Genomic DNA, 16,326 nt, shown 5'->3' with positions numbered 1-16,326 from the left:
TATAGCATGGTTACACAGGGCGTGACATAGGATGGTTACACAGGGCGTGACATAGGATGGTTACACAGGGCGTGACATAGGATGGTTACACAGGGCGTGACATAGGATGGTTACACAGGGCGTGACATAGGATGGTTACATAGGGCGTGACATAGGATGGTTACACAGGGGGTGACATAGCATGGTTACACAGTGCGAGACATAGGATGGTTACACAGGGCGTGACATAGGATGGTTACACAGGGGGTGACATAGCATGGTTACACAGGGGGTGACATAGCATGGTTACACAGGGCGTGACATAGCATGGTTACACAGGGGGTGACATAGCATGGTTACACAGGGGGTGACATAGCATGGTTACACAGGGGGTGACATAGCATGGTTACACAGGGCGTGACATAGCATGGTTACACGGGCGTGACATTGCATGGTTACACAGGGGGTGACATAGCATGGTTACACAGGGGGTGACATAGCATGGTTACACAGGGGGTGACATAGCATGGTTACACAGGGTGTGACATAGCATGGTTCCACAGGGGGTGACATAGCATGGTTACACAGGGTGTGACATAGCATGGTTACACAGGGCGTGACATAGCATGGTTACACAGGGGGTGACATAGCATGGTTACACAGGGGGTGACATAGCATGGTTACACAGGGGGTGACATAGCATGGTTACACAGGGCGTGACATAGCATGGTTACACGGGCGTGACATTGCATGGTTACACAGGGGGTGACATAGCATGGTTACACAGGGGGTGACATAGCATGGTTACACAGGGGGTGACATAGCATGGTTACACAGGGTGTGACATAGCATGGTTACACAGGGGGTGACATAGCATGGTTACACAGGGTGTGACATAGCATGGTTACACAGGGCGTGACATAGCATAGCAGAGGGAACTAAAAGGAGGTGAATCAGTCACCCAGAGGGAACTAGGAGGTGGACACACCTGTGCCCATGATGGCTTTCCTGTTATTGGCTGTCACTTAGCAACATCAAACCCTCTGCACCAATCAAAGCCTTTTGATTCGGGAAAACAGGGTAACATGATTAAATACAAAAATAAACAAATCACTCTTACCTAACACACACACACACACACGCGCGCTCCCATAAAGTAGTAATTAAGTAACAGAGTAAAGATGATCAGATCGATAGGAGCTGAACTCTCTCTGGGATGTTTCCCGTCGTGCTGATCAGGTCAGTTCGGGTTAGGTTCGATTATTAAAAAATAATAATGGTTTTCAATTTTTGGTTTCAATCATTGTTTTTTAGACGTTAAATTCATTATGAAATAATGGCATTAAAATCATTTTAGAGCTTTTTAATGGAAATTATAAAGCAAAAATAGTGGACATTCAAATGCCAAAACATAGAAAATATTCCATTGTCTCTGTCAGGTCCACATTGGGTAGACATCGATTTAAAATGATAAATTACTATGAAATAATAAAATATGTGTATATTACTTCGTTTTTATTTGATTACTTTATTATTTGTCTCTCCTCAAAGTCATCATCTCATCTCTGCTCAGACAGTAGCAGCCAGCTAGACAACGTTATCTCTGTGGTCCCCATACTGTACTGTCTGCAGTCATCATATTTAGCTAGGCTAGCCTGCCTACGTATGCTGCAGAGCTGTCTGACGAAATCACTTCAAAGAAGATATGGCATAGTTTCACGAACTGTCACTCTTTATCCCTCTCATTGTTGTGTTGTGTAGCCTACATTCCTCTCTCATGCGATCTGTGCGTAAAAGTGCATTCGTCAGCCTCAATGGATTATGGTCAGTGTAGTTAATTACCACGTTTCTGCACTGAACTAGGATGTATATTTGCTTAATCAAAACTACAACTCCCTTCAGCACAGCGTCAAACATAATTCGTGACTTAATTTCTCTCGTGAATGATTTGATTTCTCTCTAGAGTATTGGTGCGTTGGGCTCACACAAAAAAAACAGAAATGGAATTCAAGTAATTGAACCGACATCGGACAATTAGTTGTTTAATAAGCGAAAAAAAAAACGACATCCGTATTAATCACTCAGCACTAGACTTTCCCATCCTCTTCTTCTCTGCTCCAGCCTACAGCACCAATATCCCTGGTTGACAGGAGCAGGCAGGCAGTATTTCCTACTACTTACATCATAAGGCATTCATACAGGATTTATTAAGCTCTCTTATGTAACAGCATCCCCAGCCAGAACCACTGGCAGCATCAGAAAGGTACAGCAGCATGCAAGAAGCTTCAACGCTGATGACAGAGACATGTGGACAGAGAGGGAAGCGAGGGAAGGAGGCAGGCCAGAGATAGATGGAGAGTCTCCGTATATTTTTGAGAAATAAATAGAGAGAATGTTCATGCTCTCCCAGGGAAAGGTGACCTTGACTAATCTCATACACAACCAATAACTTCCTGTACAGGACACTGCAGCGCGCATGTGTTTGAGGAAGAAAGATAAGAGATAGAGAGAGAGGGAGAGAGATGGGAAGAGAGAGAGAGAGAGATGGGAAGAGAGAGAGAAAGAGAGAGAGAGAGATGGGAAGAGAGAGAGAGAGAGATGGGAAGAGAGAGAGAAAGAGAGAGAGAGAAATGGGAAGAGAGAGAGAGAGATGGGAAGAGAGAGAGAAAGAGAGAGAGATGGGAAGATCGCGATGGGAAAAGAGAGAGAGAGGAAGAGAGAGATGGGAAGAGAGCGAGAGAAAGAGAGAGATGGGAAGGGAGAGAGAGAGAGATGGGAAGAGAGAGAGCGAGAGAAAGAGAGAGATGGGAAGGGAGAGAGAGAGAGATGGGAAGAGAGAGAGCGAGAGAGAGAGAGAGAGATGGGAAGAGAGAGAGCGATGGAGAGAGAGAGGGGAAGAGTGAGAGAGAGAGATGGGAAGAAAGAGAGAGAGAGAGATGGGAAGAGAGAGAGCCCCGTGTAGCTCAGTTGGTAGAGCATGGTGTTTGCAATGCCAGGGTTGTGGGTTCGATTCCCACGGGGGACCAGTACGGAGATAAAATGTATGAAATGTATGCATTCACTACTGTAAGTCGTTCTGGATAAGTGCGTCTGCTAAATGACTAAAATGTAAAGAGAGAGAGATGGGAAGAGAGATGGAAAAAGAGAAAGGGTGTTTTTCCTGTCACTCACAAGTATACATGTTGTTGATGGAGTGGGAGTCTGACAAGTGTGTTATACGTGCTGCTGTTCATACAGAGATGTACAAAAGCATGTTGGCACCTGCTCGTTGAACATCTCATTCCAAAATCACGGGCATTAATATGGAGTTGTTCCCCCTTTGCTGCTATAACAGCCTCCAGTCTTCTGGGAAGGCTTTCCACTAGATGTTGGAACATTGCTGTGGGGACTTGCTTCCATTCAGCCACAAGAGCATTTGTGAGTTTGGGCACTGATGTTGGGCGATTAGGCCTCGCTCGCAGTCGGCGTTCCAATTCATCCCGAAGGTGTTCGATGGGGTTGAGATCAGGGCTGTGTGCAGGCCAGTGAAGTTCTTCCACACCGATTTCAACAAACCATTTCTGTGTGGACCTCGCTTTGTGCACGGGGGCATTGCACGCTGAAACGTGAAAGGGCCTTCCCCAAACTGTTGCCACAAAGTTGGAAGCACAGAATCGTCTAGCATGTTATTGTATGTGTTAAGATTTCCCTTCACTGGAACTAAGGGGCCTAGCCCAAACCATGAAAAACAGCCCTAGATCATTATTCCTCCTCCACCAAACTTTAGAGTTGGCACTATGCATTCGGGCAGGTAGTGTTCTACTGGCATCCGCCAAACCCAGACTCATCCATCGGACTGCCAGATGGTGAAGCGCGATTCATCACGCCAGAGAACACGTTTCCACTGCTCCAGAGTCCAATGGCGGTGAACTTTACACCACTCCAGCCGATGCTTGGCATTGCGCATGGTGATCTTAGGTTTGTGTGCGGCTGCTCGGCCATGGAAACCCATTTCATGAAGCTACCGACTAACCTTGCTTCTAGAGGCAGTTTGGAACTTGGTAGTGAGTGTTGCAACCGTGGACAGATGATTGTTACGCGCTACGCACTTCAGCACTCGGCGATTCTATTCTGTGAGCTTGTGTGGCCTACCACTTTGCGGCTGAGCCGTTGTTGCTCCTAGACGTTTCCACTTCACAATAACAGCACTTACAGTTGACCCGGGCAGCTTTAGCAGGGCAGACATTTTAAGTTGAAAGTCACTGAGCTCTTCAGTAAGGACATTGTACAGCAGATCTTTGTCTAGGGAAATTTCATGGCTGTGTTCAATTTTTTAAACACCTGTCAGCAACGAGTGTGGCTGAAATAGCTGAATAAACTAATTTGAAGGGGTGTCCACATACTTTTGTATATATAATATATATTAAAGTGCTTGAAAAATGAAACAACGCAGGTTCATATTTCCCTCTCTGTGTTTCAGTAGACTAGTGAAACTCAGTGGCTTCTGACTCACAAAGTACAGTACACCCTACGGATTGGATAGAGAGACAGAGTGACTCATAGCAGCTCTATCACTGTCCCTGGGTACACACACACTATTACTGTTGTGAATTCTGTAATGAATGTATTTCAATGTTTTTATAACAGGAAGAGCTAATGGGGATCCATTAAAAGAGCAAAGTCACACCAGAAACCTAGCACCTCTCTCTCTCTCTCTCTCTCTCTCTCTCTCTCTCTCTCTCTCTCTCTCTCTCTCTCTCTCTCTCTCTCTCTCTCTCTCTCTCTCTCTCTCTCTCTCTCTCTCTCTCTCTCTCTCTCTCTCTCTCTCTCTCTCTCTCTCTCTCTCTCTCTCTCTCTCTCTCTCTCTCTCTCTCTCTCTCTGATTGTGGTGGTTGCAACAGCTGCTATAGAATAAGCTAGATACATTTGTTTTAGGCCCAGGAGTTGATCTGCCAGTTTTTCTAAAGCATAATAGATCTAATAGAAAGAGGAGGAAGGGAAGCACTACTAAGGTACACAATAGTAAATGTTGGTAGACAGAAGGTGCTCTTTGGTAAAAGTGGTGAATTGGTCATCAAAAAGAAAGGAGGACCAAGGCACTCTTCATATCATTTTCATATCATTTAATTAATTATATGAAGAGTGCCTTGGTCCTCCTCCTATGTTTGTTTTCAGCGCTGCATTTCTCCTCCCTGGATGATGATAACTCACACGCTCTTATCAGGACGGCCGGCCGGCACAGCCAGCTGATAGTGGAATATGTCCCCGCTCACAACACCAGCCCAGAACAGCTCCTAATGCCACAAATATTAACATCATCACACTGACAAAATGTATGAATGTATGAGTGGAGAGCACTCCCAGTCACAACCAAAAGATCAAACAACTTTAAGTAGGACTCCCAGCTAAGTAGGACTCCCAGCTAACTAGGACTCCCAGCTAACTAGGACTCCCAGCTAACTAGGACTCCCAGCTAACTAGGACTCCGAGCTAACTAGGACTCCCAGCTAACTAGGACTCCCAGCTAACTAGGACTCCCAGCTAACTAGGACTCCCAGCTAACTAGGACTCCCAGCTACAACCCTAAAGACATGGTTCAGCTCTGACAGTATGACCTCACAGGACACAGCTCCAGTGCAGTAGTCTACTTCTAACTGGTTCCAGGTAGGCGTTTCCTGTATGTCCAAAGGGACAGTGTAAGCTCTGAGGCCAAGTGGAAAGGACAACGCACTCGGCAGGACAACACATTTCATTACGAAGAATCTCAAAATCCTGCCTAGTCACTGCACTGCAGAGCAGCTTACAGCAGCAGAGGTCTGTACACCCATCACGAAATGCTACGCGAGGGGAGGGGGAGGAAAACGGGAGAGGGAGGAGGAGAGGAGTGAGGGAAGAGAGGGGGAGAGGTGGGAAAGGGGGAGAAGAGGGGGGTGGAGAAGAGGGGTGAGGGAAGAGAGGGGGAGGAGGAGAAGCGAGGTGGAGAGGGGAGATGAGGGGAGTCATGTTGGGCTGACATCTGGATATAACAGGTCAGGAGCCAGCACCGGTCCCTCTCCCCTTCTGAGAAACAGCAAGAGCACCTCCACTAAAGTGACAAAGATTATCATAACAAATGTTACCACATGCAATGTTTATGTGTGTTGGCATCTTTGTTAACATATTCAGGAACCTCTCCTCGCCCTGGAATTGTGGTTTAAGCAAGCAGGGCTGATATGTCCAGCGTATACATATTAGGACTGGGAACTGCCACCAGGGACCTCACAATACGATATTATCACCATACTTAGGTGCTGATACGATATGCATGGCAATTCTCACGATTCTTACGATACTACATGTATTGCGATTCGATACTGCGATTTTATTATTTGATGAACCTATAATATTGCAATTAATAGTAGAAAATAATATCCCGATATGTAACTGCATGGATTTCTCCCCATCACTACTACATATACAACTACTGTAAGTGCCTATTTAACAACCATGTTGCTTTTCTCTCCATAGGTTGTGTTTTGAAACCACTCAAATAACTTTGGTATGGAGAGGGAAATTCCAACCATTGGACAGTGGAGATCCTAAGCAGATGAGTCACAGCCAACATTTGTATTGCTAACCATGATTTGCTCTAATCTGTTGGGTCCAGAGTTAAGCTGTGTTTGAATACCCATACTAATATACTGTATACTACATACTTAATGAGTATATACTATTAGTTCATTTTAGTACACTGTAAACGAACAGTATCCTTTCAGTTGAGCGTACTAGCTCTTCGCCTGTCTACCGGAAGTTGATGCTGTTGCTATGCAACCTCTTACTAGCTTCTTAGCATAACAAATTACTAGCTAGACATTTTACGACTTTGTGTGTGTGTTCTTAAATACAATCTGGAGTACCAGAGGGTGCTCAGAGTGCGCTCTCGCCGTTTGTAAATTCAGAGCGTTGTCAGATTGTCCGTTTGTAAATTCAGAGCGTTTCCACACTGGACGCTCTGGCCGAGGATTAGGGTTGACCCGAGCGTTCTAACGTTGGCTAGCTTGCTAGCTACTTCCAGAAACAAATGAGAGAACACGTCACTATGACCATTTTACTCGCCCTAGCATTCGTAAATTCATCAGTTATTCTGCGCTCTGGTACACTCAGATGATAATGCTCTGAAATCGGAGTAGATAGCCAGAGCGAATTTACGAAAGCACCAGAATGTCCATTGAGAACACACAATGACTATACCACTTCGCTAAGCTAAGAATTACAGGATTCATCATGTCAATAAACGTTTGGTAGTTAGTTAGATAGCATATAGTTAATATACTGGCAAGTTTGATGTATTAGTAGGCAACTAACGTTAGGTAGCTAGCTAACATACCGGTACATACAGCTGTAATGATATGCTATGTGGTTCGTAAGGACACCGTAGCTAACAAATTGTCAGCCAACATAACGTGTAAGGTAACTTGTTTGAAAAGTCATTACTTTATTACATTGCTCAACATTTTCTCAACATTTGTCATAATTAGTTAAAGCAATGAATTTGCATCCGCTCTCATTGGATATTTTCCTCCATTTTCTTCAAGTCTGAAAACGATGTGAAGCCACACCCATTTTCTGAAGAATTGCATTATGGGCCCTAAAAGCACGGAAATAGTGTCCTCTGCTTGTATACTTCGTATTTTCGCCGTTGTTGTACGACATCCGGGAACTTTTGGCATACTAACTATATCCATACTATGACCAATAAGCATACTCTATACTCAATTTACATCACAAATAGTACAGTTAGTAAGGTTAGTATGAGTATTTGAACACAGCTTTAGTCTTTCAATTTGAGCGCTCTCCAGAAAGATCCTGACATCCCGTAGCAGCATCCTGCCCCTAACTGACCAGAGACCCCTCTCGCTGAGCAGTCTGTGATGTTATCAGGACCTCTAGAAACCCTGTTGAACCAGAGACTGTGCGAGTGTACTGTACATGTGCCCAACGGCCATTAGCGCTCCCTGTTAGCTCCATACTGCTGTTAGGAGTGTTATTTACAGGCTAGGCTCAGGGCATTGTCCACCGTGATTCACCCCCATTGCCAAGAAAGCAACAACAAGAAAAGATGAAGTACATGTGGATTCGTAATCTCACTAAGCACAATATTTCTCTCTGAGCCATAATCAGTGTAGGGACATGGTGGAACAGGAAATACATGTTTTCTACATTCAATCATTCGATTAGATTGCCTTCAGGATGAAGATGGAATCGTGTACAGGGGCATCACATTCAAAAAGAAGAAACCAAAAGTCGTTTTTGCAAAACATGCAAAACTGGGACAAATTGAAAAAGATGTCCCAAAGAGACAAGTTCACAGGAAATGAATCTGTCAAAATGAACTAAACGGGAGGACTATGGTGACGTTGTCTAGTGTAAAAAGGTCCAATGTTGAAAAAGCAACAACTAATAAGCGGTAATATGGCGAACAGCGTTTCAGCACTATTGACAGCTGCACGGTTGGAATTCCAGAGTTCAGCAGTTGTACTGTGGAGACCGGCTCACAAAATAGGTCTATCCAGGAAGAAAGAAGTTTGGAAGAGGAAGGCTCCTCTAACTAGAACGTTGGTAGCCTGTTTCAGCATATTGACTTTTCCAACTAAACTTTAGGATTGTAAATAATAGAGAAAAGATAAATGCAGACATCCAGATACTAAGATACTGTGGGTTCAGTGGTTAGAGTGCTATAGGAGAGGGTCACTGGCTCAGATTACATTCCTGTTGCCCTTCAACAGGTTTGTATTATAGTTGGATATCACTGCATGCAAATCACCAATGAAACAAAGAACAAAGAATCAGTCAGATAATGCAAATTAAATCAACCCATCTATCTGTCAGTCATTCGGACTGCTTTCATTTAGCATGAAATGCAATTCCCTTGCCTGGAGCCACTGCAGTAATTGTGCTAAATGCTTTACTTATATAGTGAGCAGTGTCCGGGTGAAAGCTTAGAGCACAATGAGACAATAAGGCCGGTGAAAAGAAAACTGCTTAATAGACTAACAAAGCTGCTTGTGGGTCTAGGACGAGAAGTCAATCAAAATCAAATCAAATCAAACCGAATACAACAGGTGCAGACCTTACCGTGAAATGCTTACTTACAAGCCCTTAAACAACATTGCAGTTCAAGAAATGGAGTTAACAAAATATTTACTAAATAAATTAAAGTAAAAAATGTAATAAAAAGTAACAGAATAAAATGACATAACAGTAACGAGGCTATATACAGGGGGTACAGGTTAGTCGAGGTAATTTGTAGATGTAGGTAGGGGTAAAGTGACATAGATACATAGATAATAAACAGCAAGTATCAGCAGTTTAAAAACAAAAGGGGGGGGGTCAATGTAAATAGTCCGGGTGGCCATTTTATTAATTGTTCAGCAGTCTAATAGAAGCTGTTAAGGAGCCTTTTGGGCCTAGACTTGGCGCTCCGGTACCGCTTGCCGTGAGGTAGCACAGAAAACAGTCTATGACTTGGGTGACTGGAGTTTTTGACAATTGTTTTACTTTTTTTTTTACATTTATTTAACTAGGCAAGTCAGTTAAGAACAAATTCTTATTTTCAATGACGGCCTAGGAAAAAGTGGGTTAACTGCCTTGTTCAGGGGCAGAACGGCAGATTTTTACCTTGTCAGCTCTGGGATTCGATCTTGCAACCTTTCGGGTTAATGGGGGCCTGTTCGGCCCACCTTATCCTGTAGTCCATGATCAGCTCCTTTGTCTTGCTGACATTGAGGGAGAGGTTGTTGTCCTGGCACCACACTGACAGGTCTCTGACCTCCTCCCTATAGGCTGTCTCATCGTTGTCGGTGATCTGGCCTACCACTGTTGTGTCGTCAGCAAACTTAATGATGGTGTTGGAGTCGTGCTTGGCCCCGCAGTCATGGGTGAACAGGGAGTACAGGAGGGGACTGAGCATGCACTCCTGAGGGACCATGGTGTTGAGGATCAGTGTGGCAGATGTGTTATTGCCTACTCTAACCACTTGGGGGGTGGCCCATCAGGAAGTCCAGGATCCAGTTGCAGAGGAAGGTGTTTAGTCCCAGGGTCCTTAGTTTAGTGTTGAGCTTTGTGGGCACTATGGTGTTGAACAATGGATTGTTTTGGATCCAGTCTATGGTTGTTTTGGATCCAGGCTATGGTTGTTTTGGTTCCAGGCAGAGGTTGTTTTGGATCCAGGCAGAGGTTGTTTTGGGACCAGGCTATGGTTGTTTTGGAACCAGGTTATGGTTGTTTTGGTTCCAGGCAGAGGTTGTTTTGGATCCAGTCTATGGTTGTTTTGGTTCCAGGCAGAGGTTGTTTTGGATCCAGGCTATGGTTGTTTTGGAACCAGGCTATGGTTGTTTTGGTTCCAGGCAGAGGTTGTTTTGGATCCAGGCTATGGTTGTTTTGGAACCAGGCTATGGTTGTTTTGGATCCAGGCTATGGTTGTTTTGGATCCAGGCTATGGTTGTTTTGGAACCAGGCAGAGGTTGTTTTGGATCCAGGCAGAGGTTGTTTTGGAACCAGGCAGATGTTGTTTTGGAACCAGGCTATGGTTGTTTTGGATCCAGGCTATGGTTGTTTTGGAACCAGGCAGAGGTTGTTTTGGAACCAGGCTATGGTTGTTTTGGAACCAGGCTATGGTTGTTTTGGAACCAGGCTATGGTTGTTTTGGAACCAGGCAGAGGTTGTTTTGGAACCAGGCAGAGGTTGTTTTGGAACCAGGCAGAGGTTGTTTTGGATCCAGTCTATGGTTGTTTTGGATCCAGGCAGAGGTTGTTTTGGATCCAGGCAGAGGTTGTTTTGGATCCAGGCTATGGTTGTTTTGGATCCAGTCTATGGTTGTTTTGGATCCAGGCTATGGTTGTTTTGGATCCAGTCTATGGTTGTTTTGGATCCAGGCAGAGGTTGTTTTGGATCCAGGCAGAGGTTGTTTTGGGACCAGGCTATGGTTGTTTTGGAACCAGGTTATGGTTGTTTTGGTTCCAGGCAGAGGTTGTTTTGGATCCAGTCTATGGTTGTTTTGGTTCCAGGCAGAGGTTGTTTTGGATCCAGGCTATGGTTGTTTTGGTTCCAGGCAGAGGTTGTTTTGGATCCAGGCTATGGTTGTTTTGGATCCAGGCTATGGTTGTTTTGGAACCAGGCTATGGTTGTTTTGGATCCAGGCTATGGTTGTTTTGGAACCAGGCAGAGGTTGTTTTGGATCCAGGCAGAGGTTGTTTTGGAACCAGGCAGATGTTGTTTTGGAACCAGGCTATGGTTGTTTTGGATCCAGGCTATGGTTGTTTTGGAACCAGGCAGAGGTTGTTTTGGAACCAGGCTATGGTTGTTTTGGAACCAGGCTATGGTTGTTTTGGAACCAGGCTATGGTTGTTTTGGAACCAGGCAGAGGTTGTTTTGGAACCAGGCAGAGGTTGTTTTGGAACCAGGCAGAGGTTGTTTTGGATCCAGTCTATGGTTGTTTTGGATCCAGGCAGAGGTTGTTTTGGATCCAGGCAGAGGTTGTTTTGGATCCAGGCTATGGTTGTTTTGGATCCAGTCTATGGTTGTTTTGGATCCAGGCAGAGGTTGTTTTGGATCCAGGCTATGGTTGTTTTGGATCCAGGCTATGGTTGTTTTGGATCCAGGCTATGGTTCTTTTGGAACCAGGTTATGGTTGTTCTGGATCCAGGCAGAGGTTGTTTTGGATCCAGTCTATGGTTGTTATGGATCCAGGCAGAGGTTGTTTTGGATCCAGGCAGAGGTTGTTTTGGATCCAGGCAGAGGTTATATGTGGGGTGAATGTGGGGTGCATGCGGGGTGTATGTGGGGTGTATGTGTGGTGCATGCGGGGTGAATGTGGGGTGTATGTGTGGTGCATGCGGGGTGTATGTGGGGTGTATGTGGGGTGTATGTGTGGTGCATGCGGGGTGTATGTGGGGTGTATGTGTGGTGCATGCGGGGTGAATGTGGGGTGTATGTGTGGTGCATGCGGGGTGAATGTGGGGTGTATGTGTGGTGCATGCGGGGTGAATGTGGGGTGTATGTGTGGTGCATGCGGGGTGAATGTGGGGTGTATGTGTGGTGCATGCGGGGTGAATGTGGGGTGTATGTGTGGTGCATGCGGGGTGAATGTGGGGTGTATGTGTGGTGCATGCGGGGTGAATGTGGGGTGTATGTGTGGTGCATGCGGGGTGAATGTGGGGTGTATGTGTGGTGCATGCGGGGTGAATGTGGGGTGTATGTGTGGTGCATGCGGGGTGTATGTGGGGTGTATGTGTGGTGCATGCGGGGTGAATGTGCTCTCAACAACTGGGCCCTTTACCCCTCTGGTCATCACCATATGCACCAACAATCATAATGCAAAGCTGAGTCACTGCAGACTCCTGGGAAAACAACATATATTTCTAGAGGACATTTGGAGAGAGTGTGAGTAACCTGAGCTACAATCTAGAACGTCTCCACCAACAAACACAAAGTCCAGAGCCCTTTTACAAGCCTGATGTTTATATTTCCGTCAGATTTCCTATTTTACTGAACATCGAAAACTACTGCAAGGTCAAATTGCATGCCAGGAGACCAGTCACGACTTTAGTAGGCTACTAAAATGGCAGGTGTTTGCCTTGAGATTACTGTGCTTTTTCCCAACGCTTACTGAACCTGACTTCATATGAACCATCTCTATCAAATGCTTTCCAAATACATTGCATCAATAATGTATAACGCCAATTCGCAAATGACCGACGCGTAATCTGCAAGGGTTGTGATCACCTGGCCGGAGAATAGCCTAGTACCGCTACTTCCAACGTATAGCGCAAGATGACAAGGTACACACATCTGCGCTCCATCCTTGCAGCAGCAGGCTCGCTGCTGGACAGCGACACAAACAACAAACCATCATAACATTAGGCCTATGCTATAGGTGCGTGCGTAACTCTACTCTTCATTAACAAAATTATATTCGGCTTGGCAACATCTTGCAGCTCTCTCTGCATGTCTCCATTTCTCGAATACTCTATTCATACTTATTCACAGTCCTTGATGTGCCCTACACCGGAGCATCCTTAGTAAAATGACAGCAAAGCCAAATGGCATTAGGCTACAACGTCTTGAATCGAAAAAGAAGGACGTTTACCTGTTCCCCCCTTCCGTATTTATTTTACGGTTCCATCGTTATACCCGGGATGGTTTACTGCCTGCCTTCTTGATTACCCCGCGAAGCCCGTCTCCGGTAAGGACTCCGCCAGAGATCGGTGTGCCTCTGCTCGGGCGCTCGGGGTGGATGACCGGAATGCCTGAGTTGCGTTTGAGAGCCTCACCGAAAGACCTGCATTGTTGAAAGCAGATGCGTAGTGCTACGTTGGTTCTTAAAGGGAAACACCGATCTTCATAACAAACGTGCATCTTAATAACAGTCCTGGACACAAACAAATACTGAATCAGGAGTGAACTCATCTGTCTGCAGTTTATACAATTCTTCACATAATTTATGGTCTGAACAAAATATGCACTGAACAAAAATATAAATGCAACCTGTAAAGTGTTGGTCCCATGTTCATGAGCTGAAATAAAATACCACAGAAATGTTCCATAAGCACAAAAAGCTTATTTCTCTAAAATGTTGTGAACACATTTGTTTACATCCCTGTTTTTGAGCATTTATTCTTTGCCAAGATAATCCATCCACTTGACAGGTGTGTCATATCAATAAGCTGATTAAAAAGCATGCCATTACACAGGTGCACCTTGTGCTGGGGCAATAAAAGGCCACTCTAAAATGTGCAGTTTTGTCACACAACACAAAGCCACAGATGTCTCAAGTTGGGAGGGTGCAATTGGCATGCTGACTGCAGGAGTATCTGAGCTCGACCTGTTGAGCTAAAAAAATACAAATAATCATTATTATTTGAGCCCCAAAGGTTGCCTGTTTTGCATGTTATTTTTACATTAGTACGTGTCACATATCAGTTTGCAAACAATCTGCAAAAAAAAAACATTGAGTTAATATAGCAGCATACAAACATGGCCTCTTTTTTATTTTCTTGAGTAAGGCAGCTCCAAAATGCAGGTGTTTCAGCCTAGCTCAGTGCTTTCTGTGGTGGTGGGGCAGCCAGCGGAATATACAGGTGTTTCAGCCTAGCTCAGTGCTTTCTGTGGTGGTGGGGCAGCCAGCGGAATATACAGGTGTTTCAGCCTAGCTCAGTGCTTTCTGTGGTGGTGGGTCAGACAGTGGAATATACTGGTGTTTCAGCCTAGCTCAGTGCTTTCTGTGGTGGTGGGTCAGACAGCGGAACATACGGAGCGTAGGGGTTGGTAATGTTCTCTAGTTGCACCGTGATTGGCTCAGTGTTCTGTCACTCATGGGGACACTACGTCATCGCAAAATCTACGGGGAGAGCACGAAAATTCAAGTCCCTTGGGTGCTGCCATAGAGTTACATAAGAAGTGCCCATCCAAGAAGGCTCAAGGTCATTGGCCACAGATACAATTACGTCAAATCACGTTATATCTACAGTAGTTTTGACGGGACTGATCATGTCAACATAATACTTTCAAAATCTTAGCTAGCAAGCTAGACAAGCAGTCATCATCATGAATCAAGTTGACAATCTACTGGCAAATCCTTTTCAATCCTTGTCATATGAAGAGAAATAATGAAGAGAACTTATAGATAAAACGTATTGGTGCTCATCCGCAATTGGACATGAACATTACACAACAAGTTGGAAGTCGCAAATTTAACAATGAGTAGTTTGAAGGAATCAGTGGCTAACTGCAAGAGTTGCAAAGCAATCACTAGCCTGCTATTCAATGGAGTGGGTGTGTGGTCTAAATCTGGGTTTAAGGGTCTCTTTTCCAAGCTTAAACGGATAAACATTCACATGCCATGGGCAAGAAAATGTTGAATACATTGGCCATGCTGTCATTAGAGAATGTCTTCTGCCGTGTTCAAGACAACTGGGAACTCGGAACTGGGAAATCTCAGACTTCAGTGAGTTCAAGACAACTAGGAAATCAGAAAAAAACTAGCTCCGACTAGGAAAATATGTTTTGAACGGTCATCCAACTTGGAATTCCAAGTCGGGAACTCAAATAAAATCAAATTGTATTAGTCACATGCGCCGAATACTTACTGTGAAATGCTTACTTACGAGCCCCCAACCAACAATGCATTTTCAAAAAATATGGACAAGAATAAGAGATAAAAGTAACAAGTAATTAAAGAGCAGCAATAAAACAGCAATAGCGAGACTATATACAGGGGAGTACCAGTAAAGAGTCAATGTGCGGGGGCACTGGATAGTTGAGGTAGTATGTACTGTAGGTAGAGTCATTGAAGTGACTATGTATAGATGACAACAACAGAGAGTTGCCACGGTGTAAAGAGGGGGAGGGGGGTTGGGGGGCAATGCAAATAGTCTGGGTAGCCATTTGATTAGATGATCAGGAGTCTTCTGGCTTGGGGGTAGAAGCTGTTTAGAAGCCTCTTGGACCTAGACTTGGTGATCCGGTACCGCTTGCCGTGCAGTAGCAGAGAGAACAGTCAATGACTAGGGTGGCTGGAGTCTTTGACAATTTTTTGTGCCTTTCTCTGACACCGCCTGGTATAGAGGTCCTGGATGGCAGGAAGCTTGGCCTCAGTGATGTACTGGGCCGTTGGCACTACCCTCTGTAGTGCCTTGCGGTCGGAGGCCGAGCAGTTGCCATACCTGGCAGTGATGCAACTGGTCAGGATGCTCTCAATGGTGCAACTGTAGAACCTTTTGAGGATCTGAGGACCCATGCCAAATCTTTTAAGTCTCCAGAGGGGGAATAGGTTTTGTCGTGCCCTCTTCACGACTGTCTTGGTGTGCTAGGACCATGATAGTTTGTTGGTGATGTGGACACCAAGGAACTTGAAGCTCTCAACCTGCTCCACTGCAGTCTTGTCGATGAGAATGGGGGCGTGCTCGGTCCTCTTTTTCCTGTAGTCCACAATCATCTCCTTTGTCTTGATGACGTTGAGGGAGAGTTTGTTGTCCTGGCACCACACAGCCAGGTCTCTGACCTCCTCCCTATAGGCTGTCTCGTCGTTGTCGGTGATCAGGCCTACCACTGTTGTATCATCGGCAAATTTAATGATGGTGTTGGAGTCGTGCCTGGCCGTGCAGTCATGAGTGAACAGGGAGTACAGGAGGGGACTGAGCACGCACCCCTGAGGGTTCCCTGTGTTGAGGATCAGCGTGGTGGATGTGTTGTTATCTACCCTTACCACCTGGGGGTGGCCCATCAGGAAGTCCAGTTGCAGAGAGAGGTGTTTAGTCCCAGGGTCCTTAGCTTAGTGATGAACTTTGTGGGCACTATGGTATGTGTGAAGATAATGTGTCTGGAGTATCA

At 45.2% G+C, this 16,326-nt stretch overlaps 1 protein-coding gene across 1 annotated transcript in view; it reads right to left on the bottom strand.

The window, feature by feature from the left end:
* Nucleotides 1-13,264, bottom strand: part of LOC106566447 (syntaphilin-like) — a 31,783-nt gene extending 18,519 nt beyond the window's left edge. Inside the window, exon 1 of the mRNA XM_045692722.1 lies at nucleotides 13,085-13,264. The gene's annotated coding sequence lies outside the window, so the exon portion shown is untranslated. The remainder of the gene's footprint in view (nucleotides 1-13,084) is intronic.
* Between the last annotated feature and the right edge of the window lie 3,062 nt (nucleotides 13,265-16,326).

The sequence above is a fragment of the Salmo salar genome, chromosome ssa13 (genome assembly GCF_905237065.1).
Source record: "Salmo salar chromosome ssa13, Ssal_v3.1, whole genome shotgun sequence".
Lineage (NCBI taxonomy): Eukaryota > Metazoa > Chordata > Actinopteri > Salmoniformes > Salmonidae > Salmo > Salmo salar.
The sequence above is the reverse complement of the archived record's forward strand: the minus strand, read 5'-3'. Positions and strand labels throughout refer to the sequence as shown.